At 41.7% G+C, this 14472-nt stretch overlaps 1 protein-coding gene across 5 annotated transcripts in view; it reads right to left on the reverse strand.

Moving 5' to 3' along the window:
* The window catches only part of Npas3 (neuronal PAS domain protein 3), an 847307-nt gene that overhangs the window by 54720 nt on the left and 778115 nt on the right, over positions 1-14472 (reverse strand). The window lies entirely within an intron of this gene.

The raw sequence follows: 14472 nt of genomic DNA on the forward strand, positions 1-14472 counted from the left end.
GACTTCAGAGGCAGAGGTCAGCCGGGTCTACAAAGCAAGTTCTAGGATGACTAGGAGAGAGAGAGAGAGAGGGGGAGAGGGAGAGAGGAGAGAGAGAAAGGGAGAGAGGAAGAAAGGAAGAAGGAAGGAAGAAAGAAAGGAAAAAGAGAAGGGAGGGAGGAAGAAAGAAAGAAAGAAAGAAAGAAAGAAAGAAAGAAAGAAAGAAAGAAAGAAGAAAGAAAGGAAAGAAAGAAAGGAAAACCTTTGCCCACTTTGCAGCATTGACTTGGTTAAAGTTCTGGAATATTTTTGGTTATTTAACTACCTTTTGCTACAAAGCTATACAACAAATTAAATTTCAGCTTCCCTCTTTTTAGACATTAGAGCTGTAGACGCTGGTCCACTCCCGTGCTACCCAGACTGTCCCAAAGGAGCTGCACCCTAATGTAATAGCAGGGCATCAGGAGACAGTCTCACCCTCCACTGACTACTGAGCATCAAAGGCAATTTATTTAGAATGCCCGCCTTCCGATGCAGAGGAAGGAACAAAGCGCTGGAGGGTGGGAGGGGAGTAGAATCTTCTAACTCACTCCATTAGATGTGCTCCTATTAAGCCATTCCGTGTTCATGACTTCTACAAGGACTCAAGAGTTTGAAGGACATTTGGTAAGGGGCTGTTGAGGAATGTTAATATATTCAGAACTACCAAGTAACAATCAAGTATCTCTTGATTATGCTTCTAGAGCTCTAGCCATAAGAATTGGGTACAAGTGGGGTTTAAGTTAAATACATGTTAATTTTTAACAACCAAATATGAAAGTATAAAAAATGCCTGTCACAGAGTGTCAGCCATTTGCGTATCTATTTAAAAGGCACAAGAAAATGCCAACTTATACTAGTCAGGGTCTGGAAAGTTAGGAAGTTACATGTTTATGGGGAATACATTCTGAATTTGAAGTCCCTTCTAAAGAATTGGAACTTTGGATCCTAGGAAGGATATGTTCTGGCCTTCCTATAAACAATGAACATTATTAATAAAAACATTTATTTATGAAAAAGGGAAGTTTATTTAATTTCAACTGGGTGCTTTATAGCATTCTAGGATATGGGTTTAAACTACAGTTAAAGGAAAAAACTATACAAATAACTAGATAGAGTAGTATCAGGTTGTGTTGGTGCCCCAGGCAGTACGGTGCAGGGCGGCAAGGCAGGTGAGGGGCTGCAGGGAGACACTTGAGTTAGGTTTCAGTGGGAGCGAAAGAAGAAGGTGACGTGTTGACACAAATCTCAGTGCCATACAGGTGAGACTCCTATCTAAGGACAGTGTGCACTCCAGGGAGAATCTAACGCAAATATGAAGTTACCTGTAAGGAAAGGTAGAGAGAGATGCTGCTATGAGATAAATGACAGTTTACATGAGCCTAAGTGTAACTCTGCATCATGACAGTTTAGAGATCAAAATGTGCGAGTGCATTTAGATCAAAATATAAAAGCAGATTGGCTATGGCAGCATGTGCCTTTTAATCCTAGCATTCAAGAGGCAGAGGTAGGTGGATCTCTCTGTGGGTTCAAGGGCAGCCTTGTCTACAGAGTGAGTTCTGGGCCAGACAGGGCTAAAGAGTGAGCACCTGTCTAACAACAGACATACAAATAAAACTTTGTGTACACGCTTGCACACAGGTACACATGCATGCATGGCTGCATATCAGTATGGCAGCCCACGGCATCTATCTCTCTCCATCATATGATGCCAAAGGGATGAGAACCGCTCACCGTGATTCTTCTCTGCTTCAGTAAGAGTCTTACTACTCAAAGGACTTTGTAAGTTATGACTTTCTGCTTCTAGGATGATGGAGTTTGGCAGGGCTTTCACAGAGATGGGAAGGTGTGATTAATACCATGTTCCTCCTGGGAGGCAATATATGAGAAGATCTGAATTCCACGATTCTATCTCCTTTCTTCTGCTTGGAATTAACAAACAGAATTTCTCTGGAGGTGCAGCAGGGTTTAGGCCACAGGGGTAGTTGCCTACCCTTGAGAGTTCAATTTATGAAATTCAGAGGCTCTAATCAAAGTTGGAACCTTATGCACTGCAGATCCTAGAAGTCCCATTTATTCCAGAGACCAACAGCGTCAAATTAGCCCTGCCTCTACTACATTTCTTACATTCAAGGGCTGTATTAGTCTTGCCATGACGCTAAATCAATTCCAAAGAAAACCATTTGGTATGTGCTTCTTTTGTTAAAGGGACAGATGACGTATTTCAGTCATATTTTGTCCCTTATAATCAAATCAATATTCAGGACACTAAAGCAGAGAGAAATTTCCCAGAAATAAATGCATTTTCTATATTCTGGAGAAATCATTTATTATTCTGGAGCACATACAACTTCCAGGAGACAATCTGAAGAGGAGCTGATGAATTATCGTCCATCATTATGGGTGTGCATGCAGAGGTATAGAAGTTGAGGTTTCAGCTGGTCTGGACTCACCTCTGTCAAACTCTCAGAGAGGACCATGGATGGGATACATCAGCTATGGACATGTGCCATATACTTCTTGGTGCCATGAGTCATGGCAGGCATTTTACTTTCATGCCTTTGTTTTAGTTTGCAGTAGCCTCACAGAGGAGGTTCTCTTGCCATTTTCTCTTTATGAGAAAGGAAACTTCAAGTAGACAAATATTCTACTTGAAGTCAAAGAGCTAGGAATTCAGAACAAAGTCCAAGTCCTTGGTTACACATTGCCCATGCTTAAGTCGCTGATCATCAGGGTGGTTTGGAGGTACTAAGTGTCAAATGGAGTAATTTATCTTCCAGCCTTTAAATTTTGCAGAATTAAAAAAAAAAACACCTCTATGATTTCAAGCCAAGAGACTATCAAGATCAAGAGACTATTTTAGGAAAGCAGGACTGTGGGACAGTGCTGATGTCTTTAAGGCTTTCAGCATATTGAAGTGTTGGCCTGAAAGAAAAGGTGGACTTTTCAAATGTTTACCTTTTAGTTTTCAACTCCATTTAAAAATTAATTTCTTTGAGCCACTGTCAATAAAAGGGACAATTATATAAACACATCTATGAGACTGAGAGTATAGTGATGAAAGCATTATAGTTTTTAGAAGAGTATTAAAGACACAGTATGTTGAAAAGGCCGTTTTCTTTACTCCATTATCAAGGTGACCGTCACTTTTGTTATTTGTGCCAACAAATGCTTAGAAACCAACCGAGAAGATCCGACACGAGCCAGAAGTTACGGTTACTTCCTTCACTCTCTTTTTATACATAAAGCAAAGTGCAGGGCCTGTAGGTTAGCGGCACATTTAGGTTGCTGTCACTGAAACACAGATTATATTTCTGGATGGCAAAATAGTTTAGTGCTTGCAGAAATGCCCCACCCCAAGCTGGAACTACTGCTCTGCCTTGGTGATGGGAAAGGCATGCTTTTAGGCCAGAACCAGTGCCAGCCAAATTTAAGAGGACACTGGAAACCATGTTGTAACGCACAGTTGTTCAGAGGTGAGCAGAGATTACGATGACTTAAAAATTTTGATTTTATTGGTTCTTTGCTCTATTTGCATTTTTTTCACCAGGGTAACCTCTGCCTACAAATTATACTCTGGAAATTTTTTTTCTTCTTCAATTTATTCTGGGTATCAGAGTTGATTGAAAGGCAATAAATGCACAGTCTTAGAAAGTCTGAATAGATTGACAGAATTTTTGGTCTCTCTGAAACTTCATCTATTGATTTGACAAGATAGTCAAATTCTGCACAGCCTGGATTTTACAGGATGCTGCAGTCACCATTTCAGGATGACACAGAGCTGAAGCAAAACTTTCAGCAGGAGTCCAAATGTGTCCAGACCTCAGGGTGTGTCTGAAACCCAGGCTGAGAAACTTTTGGGTGGTGTCTAGTATTGTCCATACTTCACAGAGAGAAAGAGCAATTTCCAACTGATGAAGCTCTCAGAAACCTCCAGTGCAAAACCGCAGCCACTCTGTACCCTCTACTCAGTTCTGGGTACACAGAACTCCACGCAGCAGCTCTCTCTGAATGCAGCTAGCTTCTTGGGCAGGAAGGCAAGGAGACACAGTTTTTTATGACAACACTTTCTATATTCTTTATGCTTTTGAGGGGTCATAGAATTGTGCCATAAGGCGAGGTACTAGGAAATGTTCTAATAATTAAAAACGGAGTCCCTATGTGCTAAGAAAGAAGAGAGAGAGACAGACAGACAGATAGACAGACAGACAGAGAAAACATGAAGTTGGGTTGGTAGGGAGGAGTTGGGAGTTGAGGGAGGCAATAAAATATAAAAATATATTGCATACGATTTAAAAATGATCTTCAAAGATCATTTAAAAGATAGAAAATGGTGATTGCCACAGGTTGACATAAATGATAATGAATGAGGCACTAATTTGTATCCATCATTTTCTGAATAATCCTCAACTAATGTCCACTGGAATATTGCAGTTTGATTTGGGTTACACAGGGAGAAGGATTTACGATATGCTTGAGACAAAATGGAGAAATGGGAGCCAGATCGTGGTACAGTCATTTGGGTTTGGAGCTGTTCCGACAGTCACTCCAAGGCTCCAGCGGCTGTCACCTTCCATAATGCTGCAGCCTTTTAACATAGTTAACTCAGTCACCACCCTAACCATAAAATTATTTTTGATGCTTCGTAAGCATAATTTTGCCACTTTTATGAATTGTAATGTAAATATCTGTGTTTCCAATGGTCTTAGGTGACCCCTGTAAAAGGGTCATTTGACACCCAAGGGGGTCACGACCCACAGGTTGAGAACCACTGCTCTAAATGCCACTAATGTCAGATTAGCAAACTGTATGGTTAACCTTGATTATCAATTTGATTGGACTTAGAATCACCTTGAGGTTGAGGTCGATCTCTGGGTGTGTCTGAGGTTATTTCCAGAAATGATTAGTGGGAGGCAACCCTTGCCCTAGGCATAGGTAGCTTTGTCCCAAAGGCTGGCGGCACAGACAAAGTGAAAGGGGAAAGATTAGACAGTGGGCATCCACATTCCCTTTTCTGCTCCCCGGCCCACTGTGATGTGACCTTAGCTCCTGCCATGCCCTCCCTGCCTTGGCTGGCTACGTTTATGTCGCCTGACACAGGAGGAGGAAACCTCAATCAAAAGAATTAAAAATGCCTACATAAGATCAGGCTGTGGGAAAGCTTAAGTTTTCTTAATTAGAGATTGATGTGGGAGGGCCCAGCCCATCGTGGGTGGTGTCATCCTGGTCTGGTGGTGAGTAAGCCATGATGAGCCAGTAAGCCAGGAGGCACTAAGCAGCTCCTCTCCAAGGCCTCTGCATAGCTCCTTCCTTCAGGCTCCCGCCGTTTCAGTTCCCATCCCGACTTCCTTCAGTGATGACTACACTGTAGAACTATAAGCCAAACAAACTCTTCCCTCCCCTTGCTTCAGTCGTGATGTTTCATCCCAGCTAAGATACTTCCATATTTAGACTGAAGCATCTGAAGCCGTGAGCCAAAGGAAGGATTCTTTACAGACAAGGATTGTCTGTAAATTGTCTACATAACTTGGCCAAAGCAAAAGGGAAGTCACTAATTCTTGTTCTCTGAGGTATGAAACAGCACACATTCCTGTAGATGATGTTCATTCACATTTCAGAAGAAGGGAAAACATGCAATTTAATTCCAAAAACATTTACTGAATGACAGCTTGATGCAGCCGACCGTGCCTGGGAAGAAAGGAGAGCGTGAAGGTACCCAGCATTCACCATGGTGTATTTGAAAGAATTCAAAAGGATTCAAAAGTATTCAGAAGATTTGGGTATTTCTCCTTGTCTTTTACCAAGTCACATTTCTATACCTCAGTTCTACTTACTTTCAAAACAGGGAAAGCAGCGGCAATTGATGACATTCACTGAAGTTACAGGAAAATACTTCATAAAATGACAAGAAGATGCTTAGTTCAGCTTGAGTGATTTGATTTGTAGAAAAAGCATTGAGTTATGTATGACTTCACTTTACAGATAAGGAAACTGAGGCACAAAAGAGCATACATGATGCTACTGTAGCTCATACAAGGAGGATTTTTCTTACATGCAGTAGGGGGAGTGAAAAAAGGAGTCCTGTGTTTACTGCGACATAGTGGTGAAGAGTTTCCCAGGTAGCCAAGAAGCATTTTCGGTAACAAAAACAACATGGTCAAAACCATAGCACTGTAACTACACAGATGCATTTCAGAAAAGATAATTGGTCTGGGTTAGCTAAAACATCTGTGGAAAAAGTTCTAGGAAGAATGGCCTGATGGTGTAGGAGATGGATCCTGGGGTCACTTTCGTAAGCACCCTGGTACTATGAGCAGGTGATGAGACAGCAGCAGAGAAGCAAACGGCCTCTGAGTTTATGGGAAGGTATCTGAACAGAACGTAGGAGAATTAGGGAGAAGTAAAGAAATGTCTGTGGGAGATCTGGAAAGGAGGTACTCAGGTTGGGGAAACTGAGGCAGGATGACCTAGTCAAGGTCAGCAGTGTCACTAATGTGAGTGGAGATCAAGTTGAGAAGGGAGGCTTCTGAGTATTATGGACCTTACTGAAGAATTAACTGGAGAACCAGAATTTCAAATGACTGATACAGCAAGATTCTGCCATAGTGAAACTCATCGATAGAAACATCCAATCAAGACTCAGTTTGTACATAGAGAAACTTAAACCTTTCAAATTAAGTAGTGATTTTGACATTGAGAATTCTCAAGACATTTACCTAAGTAAATGGGGAAGAGGTGCCATTGGAAGTGTTTCTCTTTACATTTATTTACTCAGGTCATCAGGTTTGTTTGCAAGATGCTCTACCCTCTGAAGCATCTTGCTAGCCCTTAGTTTAAGTGTAGTCTTTGTTTCTTTCTTTCTCCTCCTTTTATTTTTATTTTTTTCTGCAAGGTTTCTCTGTGTAGCTCTGGCAGTCCTGGAACTCATTCTGTAGACCATACTGATCTCAAACTCAGACCCACCTGCCTCTGCCTCCCAGGTGTTGGGATTAAAGGCATGTGCCACTACCACTTAGATTAAGTATAATATTTCTAAAAAGTATTTTGTAATAGTCATCTTAGAAGATGGTCTTTATCCATAAGAGGATATGAGAATGGAAAACGTGGGCTTGTGCTTCTATAGTCTAAGAGCGCTGCTTTTGGTACAGAGCCTCAGGGTATGCTAATACTAGGTAGGTGAGAGCCAAGGAGAGGTGAGGAGGAAGTAAAGGTGAGTATGATGCTGAAAAATGCCTCCTGGAAGACATAATAACTTGTTCTTTTAATAAGTTCTCAAGATGGCTTCATGTTAACTGGTATTTTGTAACTTGAGATGAATGGATAAACCCTGAGAATTTACCATGGGAAAGGCTCCATAGGCATCAAGTCTTTAAAGAGGTCTATAAAATCCAAATGAAATAAACCACTGTGTTATACCAAGATACTTTATATTATTAGTGGCTATTGTGAAGGGTGTTGTTTCCCTAATTTCTTTCTCAGCCCTTTTGTCTGAGGGCTATTGATTTTTTTGAGTTAATTTTGTAACCAGTCACTTTGCTGAAGGTGTTTATCAGCTGTAGGAGTTCCATGGTAGAATTTTTGGGGTCACTCATGTATATTATCATATCCTCTGCAAATAATGATACTTTGACTTCTTCTTTTCCGATTTGAATCCCCTTGATCTCCTTTAATTGTCTTATTGCTCTAGCAAGGACTTCAAGTACTATGTTGAAGAAATATGGAAAGAGTGGGCAGCCTTGCTTCATCCCTGATTTAAGTTTCTCTCCATTTAGTTTGATGTTGACCACAGGCTTGCTGTATATTGCCTTTATTATGTTTAGTTATGTGTCTTGTATCCTTGATCTCTCCAGGACTTTAAACATGAACAAGTATTAAATTTTAGCAAATGTTTTTTCAGCATCTAAGGAGATGATTGTGTGTTTTTTTTTGTTTGTTTGTTTGTTTGGTTTTTTTTTGTGTGTGTGTGTGTGTGTTTCCTTCAGTTTGTTTCTATGGTGGATTACTTTGATGGATTTCCGTATATTGAACCACCCCTGCATGCCTGGGGTGCAAGTGAAAGACTTGTATGAAAAAAGCTTCTAGTCTCTGAAAAAAGAAATTTAAGAAGATATCAAAAGATGGAAAGATCTTCCGTGCTCATGGCTTGGTAGGATTAATATAGTAAAAATGGCCATTTTACCAAAAGCAACCTATAGTTTGAATGCAATTCCCATCAAATTACCATCACAATTCTTTATAGACCTTGAAAGAAAAATTCTCAACTTCATATGGAATAACAAAAAACTCAGAACAGCTAAAACAATCCTGTACAACAACAGATTGTCTGGAGGTATCTCCATTCCTGATCTCAAGCTGTACTATAGTGCAACAGTAATAAAAACTGCATGGTACTGGCATAGAAACAGAACAGTGGATCAATGGAATCGAATAGAAAACCCAGAAATAAATCCACACACCTACAGACACCTGATTTTTGACAAAGATGCCAAAACCATACAATGGATAATAGATAGCATCTTCAACAAATGGTGCTGGTCTAACTGGATGTCCACATGTAGAAAAATGCAAATAGATCCATACTCATCACCCTGCACAAAACTAAAGTCCAAGTGGATCAAAGACTTCAACAGAAAACCAGAAACACTAAATCTGTTGGAATAAAAATTGGGGAATACCCTAGAACTCATTGGCACAGGAGACAATTTCCTGAATAGAACACCAACAGTTCAGGCTCTGAAATCTACAAATAAATGGGATCTTGTGAAACTGTAAAGCTTCTCTGTAAAGCAAAGGACACTATCAACAGAACAAAACTACAGCCTACGGACTGGAGAAAGATATTAAACAATTCTACATCTGATAGAGGGCTAATATCCAGAATATATAAAAAACTCAAAAAATTAGACACCAACAAACCAAATAACCCAATTAAAAATGGGGTACAGAGCTTATCAGAGAATTCTCAACAGAGGAATATTGAATGGCAGAGAAACACTTAGGTGCTCAACATCCTTAGTCATCAGGGAAATGCAAATCAAAAAAACTCTGAGATTCCATATTACGCTGATCAAAATGGCTAAGAGCAAAAACTGAAGTGACAACACATGCTGGAGAGGATGTGGGGAAAGAGGAACCATTCTCCATTGCTCATGGGTGTGTAAACCTTTACAACCACTTTGGAAATCAATTTGGCACTTTCTCAAAAAAATTGGGAATAGTACTACCTCAAGATCCAGCTCTACCCCTCCTGGGTTTATGCCCAAAAAGATGTCCCACCATACAACTAGGACATTTGCTCAACTATGTTCATAGCAGCTTTATTTGTAATAGCCAGAATCTGGAAACAACCCAGATGTCCATCAACTGAGAAATGGATGTACATTACACAATGGAATACTACTCAGCTATTAAAAACAAGAAAATCATGCAATTTGCAGGCAAAAGGATGAAACTAGAAAAGATCATCCTGAGTGAGGTAACCTAGAAACAGAAAGACAGGCATGGTATATACTTACTTATAAGCAGATATTAGCCATATAATATAGGATAGCCATCTACAGACCTAAAGAAGCTAAACACTAAGGAGGACCCTAGGGAGGGTGCTTAAATCTCATTCAGAATGCAAATAGGATAGATACCAGAAGCGGTGAAAGAGAGGGAACAGGACGGGAGCCTACCATAGAGGTCTTCCACCCAACAGGGGATGCTAAGACTCACAGCCAAACTTTGGGCAGAGTGGAGGGAGTCTTATGGAAGAAGAGGGGGTCATGTAGAAGGACATTGAGGGGACAGAAGCCCCACAAGGTGACCAACAAAGCTAAAGGATCTGAGCCAAGGGTCTTCTGCAGAGACTGATGCACCAACCAAGGACTATGCACAGAGAGGACCTAGACCCCTGCTTAGATGTAGCCCATGACAGTTCAATCTCCATGTGGGTTCTCAAGTAAGGGGAGCAGGGGCTGCCTCTGTCATGAACTCGTTTCCTCCTCTTTGATCACTTGCCCCTGGTGATACAGCCTTACCAGGCCAGAGGAAGAGGAGCCAGGTAGTCCTGATAAGACTTCATAAGCTATGGGCAGATGCCAAAGGAGGAGAAATTTCTCTTTCAGTGGACTAGGGGTATGGAATACAGAAGAAGGAGAGAGGGCAGGACTGGGAAGAGTTGAGGGAGGGGCTTCAATCAGGATATACAATGAATAAATTGTGAAAAAAATTAATTTAAAAAAGGTAAAAAAGAAATAAACCACTGAAAATTATATGTGCTTATTTACACCATGATACCGCTGTTACTAAGAACTTTCAGAAATGAACAAAATATATTTTACTTTAAGACACTTACATGTGTACTTACAGAAGGTAAGGTTTCCTTTAGCTAAATTTCACGCCTCAATGTACTGCTTTTGCCACTATCCATTTAGGACTAAAAGTTTGTAAAGTGGCAGTAATCGGCAATCTCAACAAGCCAGTGGTTTTCATCCTGGGAGCTGTGACCCCTTTGGGGGGACTGAACGATCCTTCCACAGGGGACACATATCAGATATCCTGCATATCAGAGATTAGATTATGATTCAGAACAGTCGTAAAATTATAGTTATGGAGTGGCAACAAAAGCAAATTTTATTCAGCAGGTTGAGAACCGCCGCAATAAAGCGATGAACTTATCAGTTCTCTCATTCCGATTCTTTCGGTCTTCAGGAGGCCGGATGACCTTCTGATCATTTCATTCAGCACTTTAGTAACAAATTACCCCAGATGAGTGTTGTTGGATTTTAAAAGTCTCCTGAGCGCCCCCAGCGTCCCTTAGTGATCCCTGATGCATTATGACAATAATTGCAGATTTCAGCCCTGTGACAAACTGGAAGACACTTTCACACTGCCTAAAACAGGTCTCTTTCTTTGTCTGTTTCTCAGAATATAGACTGCTCTGCTCTGCTCTTAGAGTCAGGACATTAAAATGTGTGGGGATAAATATTCCAGAGATGACAGAGGTGCTGGTGGGCATGTAGGAGATTAGGAAGCTGGAAGTCCCCCGCCAGAGGAAGCCGTCCTCCAAAGACAGGAGCTAAGGAAGCGACCCAATTAGAGTCCTCCCCATAATTTCCCTGATTACATATCTCCTGTTGCCCCTGTGCTCTACCTCGTAAGTTCCCCCAGACATAGACCTAATCAAGAAGGCAGAATATTGATGCGAAGCAATTTAAAGAGAGCTGTGTTAGGCTAAGATATGTGGCCAACAATGAGACCTGAACACCAGGGAGGCCCCTGAGGCATAAAGTGGCTGGACTAGATGGCACGCTCCTGTGGATTTCAAAGCAGACGTGGCCAGAAAGAACAAAACTTCATTAGTGCAAGTCCCTGAGGTCTAGGGTGTGGCAAGCCCCCCCCCCCCATTCCTGAATCAGGGAAGGAATGGACCCTTGTCTAGAATTCTTGGTTATGAGGTCCAGGCTGAGTAGCCCCTATCTGAAATGCTTGGGGAGAAAAGTGTTTTCCATTTTAAGACTTTTTCTGATTTTAAAATATTCACATATATGGCAGGATATTTTGGGAATGAGACCAAAGTTTTAAATCCAAAACTCATTTATGTTTTATGTATACCTTATGCACAAAGCCTGAAGATTGTTGTATGGGTTTTTAGTACCATCTGTGCTTTGACTATGGCTACGCTATGCCTGTGCTATGACCTGGTAGATGTAGTCGGGTGTGGAATTTGCCACTGTGGCATTGTGCCCCTGCTCAAAGGCATCAGACTTTGGAGTTCCGGGTTAGGGACATGCAACCTGTATGCACTCAGGATGAGAGTCCTGGAAAGGAGAGTGGGTCTGTGGAAGGTAATAGACTTACCACACTCCGGTACATTAGCATCATTGGATATTGTAAGCCACCAAGAAGGCCTTGGGCAGGATGTTTTCCCATTAAAAATGTAAATGATCATACATTGAGGCCCATCATCTCAATGATGGGGGAGATCTTCATTCTTTAAGAGTGAGGGAGAAGGGTTGAGAGGGCAAATCCTAGTCCTTAATTGCCTGGCTTTCGTCCAGATTCCACAGCAGTTGTTTAATTGGCGCACAAACGGAAGATAGTTCGCTTGTGAAGGCCTCCGTATTGCCACCTGAAAACTGGGCATACGTTATGCAGACTGCACGTGGGGTTTTTTAAAATAATGCTCTTTTGTGGACGAATAAGTATAAGTGTTAGGCACAGCTCCTTGCATGCAGTCGGCATTCAGCAAGCGCTCCTTTTGTTACTGAGAATGCTTTCCTGATAACAGCAAGAGATGAAGTCTTGGAGAAAGTTTTTTTCTGTGTCCAAGGTCACAGAAAAAAAAAATGAAGAAATGCAATGACCTAGACAGTCCTTTGTGGACCTTTATGGGAAAACCAACATGCACATGGATGATAGTAAATTAGAAGGAATATTGGAAGCACAGAGAAATCATCATTGCTGTTCCTTTTTATTTATGTTTATTGTATGGTGGTCAGTGATTACTGGTTTTATTGGAATGTTTTATAAGCTGCTAGATTTACTTACTGAGAATGAACAGATAAACAGGGAAGCTCTTCAGCTGTGTCATGTCACAAGCTCTTGCTGGGCCTTCCCCTAACTTTCAGACAAGGTTAATTAATGAGCAACATTTGTTGCAAAGAAGGGACAAGGCTGGGCCTGCTGGACGAATCATCTTTCTGGGAGGATGGGAATAAAAGGGTTGTGGGTAGCAGTTCTGAGGAAGGGCACGGGACACTGGCTAGAGATGTGCATGGTTTCTGGAGACAGACTTCCCGACAGGCATGTCAGTGATATGGGCACACTACCATTTCATTAGTTGACAGGTTCTAGAATGGCTCCTAAATGTTTGCCAACTCTTTCAAGGTTGTGCATTTGAAATTTTCTCTTTTTCATAGTAAGTTTATGTATCTTCCCAAGTCCGTGTTGTTTCAGGGACCCCTCCCCAGCTGTATTCATGTTAATCCCTTCTCCCTCGTGACTCCCAGGCAACATGCACCTCTCTGGAGGAGTCCCCTGGGATCCATCCTCTCTAAATGTGGTGTCTGGCTCGCATTTCCTCACTTCATTCTGCGTAGTATAGCCCAGGGAGTAAAGGCACGGCATGTGGAGTCCCAGCCTCCTTTAGGGTGTGACCGAGAGCAGGCTAATTAACTTTCCCACCCTTAGTTTCTTCATGTCTATAAAATGGGAACAGCTCAAACATTGTCTCCTAGGACAGTTGTGAGAGCTAGTCCCCCCGCCCATCGCGGGGGCTCCGTTAGCTTCTGTTACTCCCTAAATTGCTGATTTATTACTTGCTACAGTCCCATCTCTCCTCTGCAGTACAGCCACTCTGACAAGGGCTTTGCATTATTTGATGCTGGGATTTTAGACTATAAAACAACTCTCATGCTGGGAGCTCAAAAGTCTTTGCTGAACGGATGGGGTTCACAAGTCTAATTTCAGGTTAGGCAGCAAAGGTAGCTTTACTGAGTCATCCAAATGACCAATCGCAACCTAACAAGATGCTTGGTCTCTTGTCTAGAGAAGCTATTTGTCCTCCTTCTTGTTTATAGCCATACATACATTCCACTCTTTTTACAGATCAAATATTGAAAGGGCTTTGTAAGCTATAATTTATAGTATGAAATAATTTTGTTTTTCAAAAAATTAAATTACCCAATGATATTGAATCATATATACTAACTATTGCTTTCCACTCATGATATGGCCCCTACCAACCGGCAGAAACAAGAAAGGATGCCAGCAGACAGAAAAGTAAGTTAAGAAGGAAACCCCAGGACTTCCAGATCTGGAAGGCAAAAATGACCCTTTCTAGCTCTTAAGTAATAGCTCACATCCATAGTCTACTTAGGGAACCCAGATGTGCTAATGCTCACAGCTAACCAGGAGTGAATGCATACTCTTCACCGAGACAGTAAAGCACAAACGGCCCTGGAGACCAGGGCTGCCTTCCTTTCCTGCAATGCACTGCCCTATAACAGCTGTCTACCGGGGAAGCGACTGCGAAAACTGACCGGTTGCTCCCTCTTTGCTTTGCACCCCGCTAAAGGTCAAGGTTGCTTCTCCCATGCCTTTCAGACTGTAGGACAGCTCAGCTAAAGGTCGTCCTTGGAAGGAGTTTCCACTGCCTTTCTTTTTCTTAAAACATTTTTTTTCCCTTAAAGAATTAATGTCAATGAAAGTGTGTGCCTCTGACTGCACACAGCTGCTAGCGTTTTGATAACTTACCTGAAGGTTTTAAACCCTGTCAGTAATGGTTGTTAGCACCGCCGACAATGCTCTCATCACCCTAAAGAACAGAGATAAGCTTTAAGGTGGCAGCCTGGAGCCGCTCGTGCGGGCCGCACACGCTTGCGGCATTTTTGTTGGTGCTTGTCTTCCTAGGCACAATAAACGCTGTTTAAGAGTTTGGCTAGCGTGTTGTAAAACTGTATGATTCAG

Source organism: Psammomys obesus, unplaced genomic scaffold, assembly GCF_907164565.1.
Source record: "Psammomys obesus unplaced genomic scaffold, mPsaObe1.curated_primary_1811, whole genome shotgun sequence".
Taxonomy (NCBI): domain Eukaryota; kingdom Metazoa; phylum Chordata; class Mammalia; order Rodentia; family Muridae; genus Psammomys; species Psammomys obesus.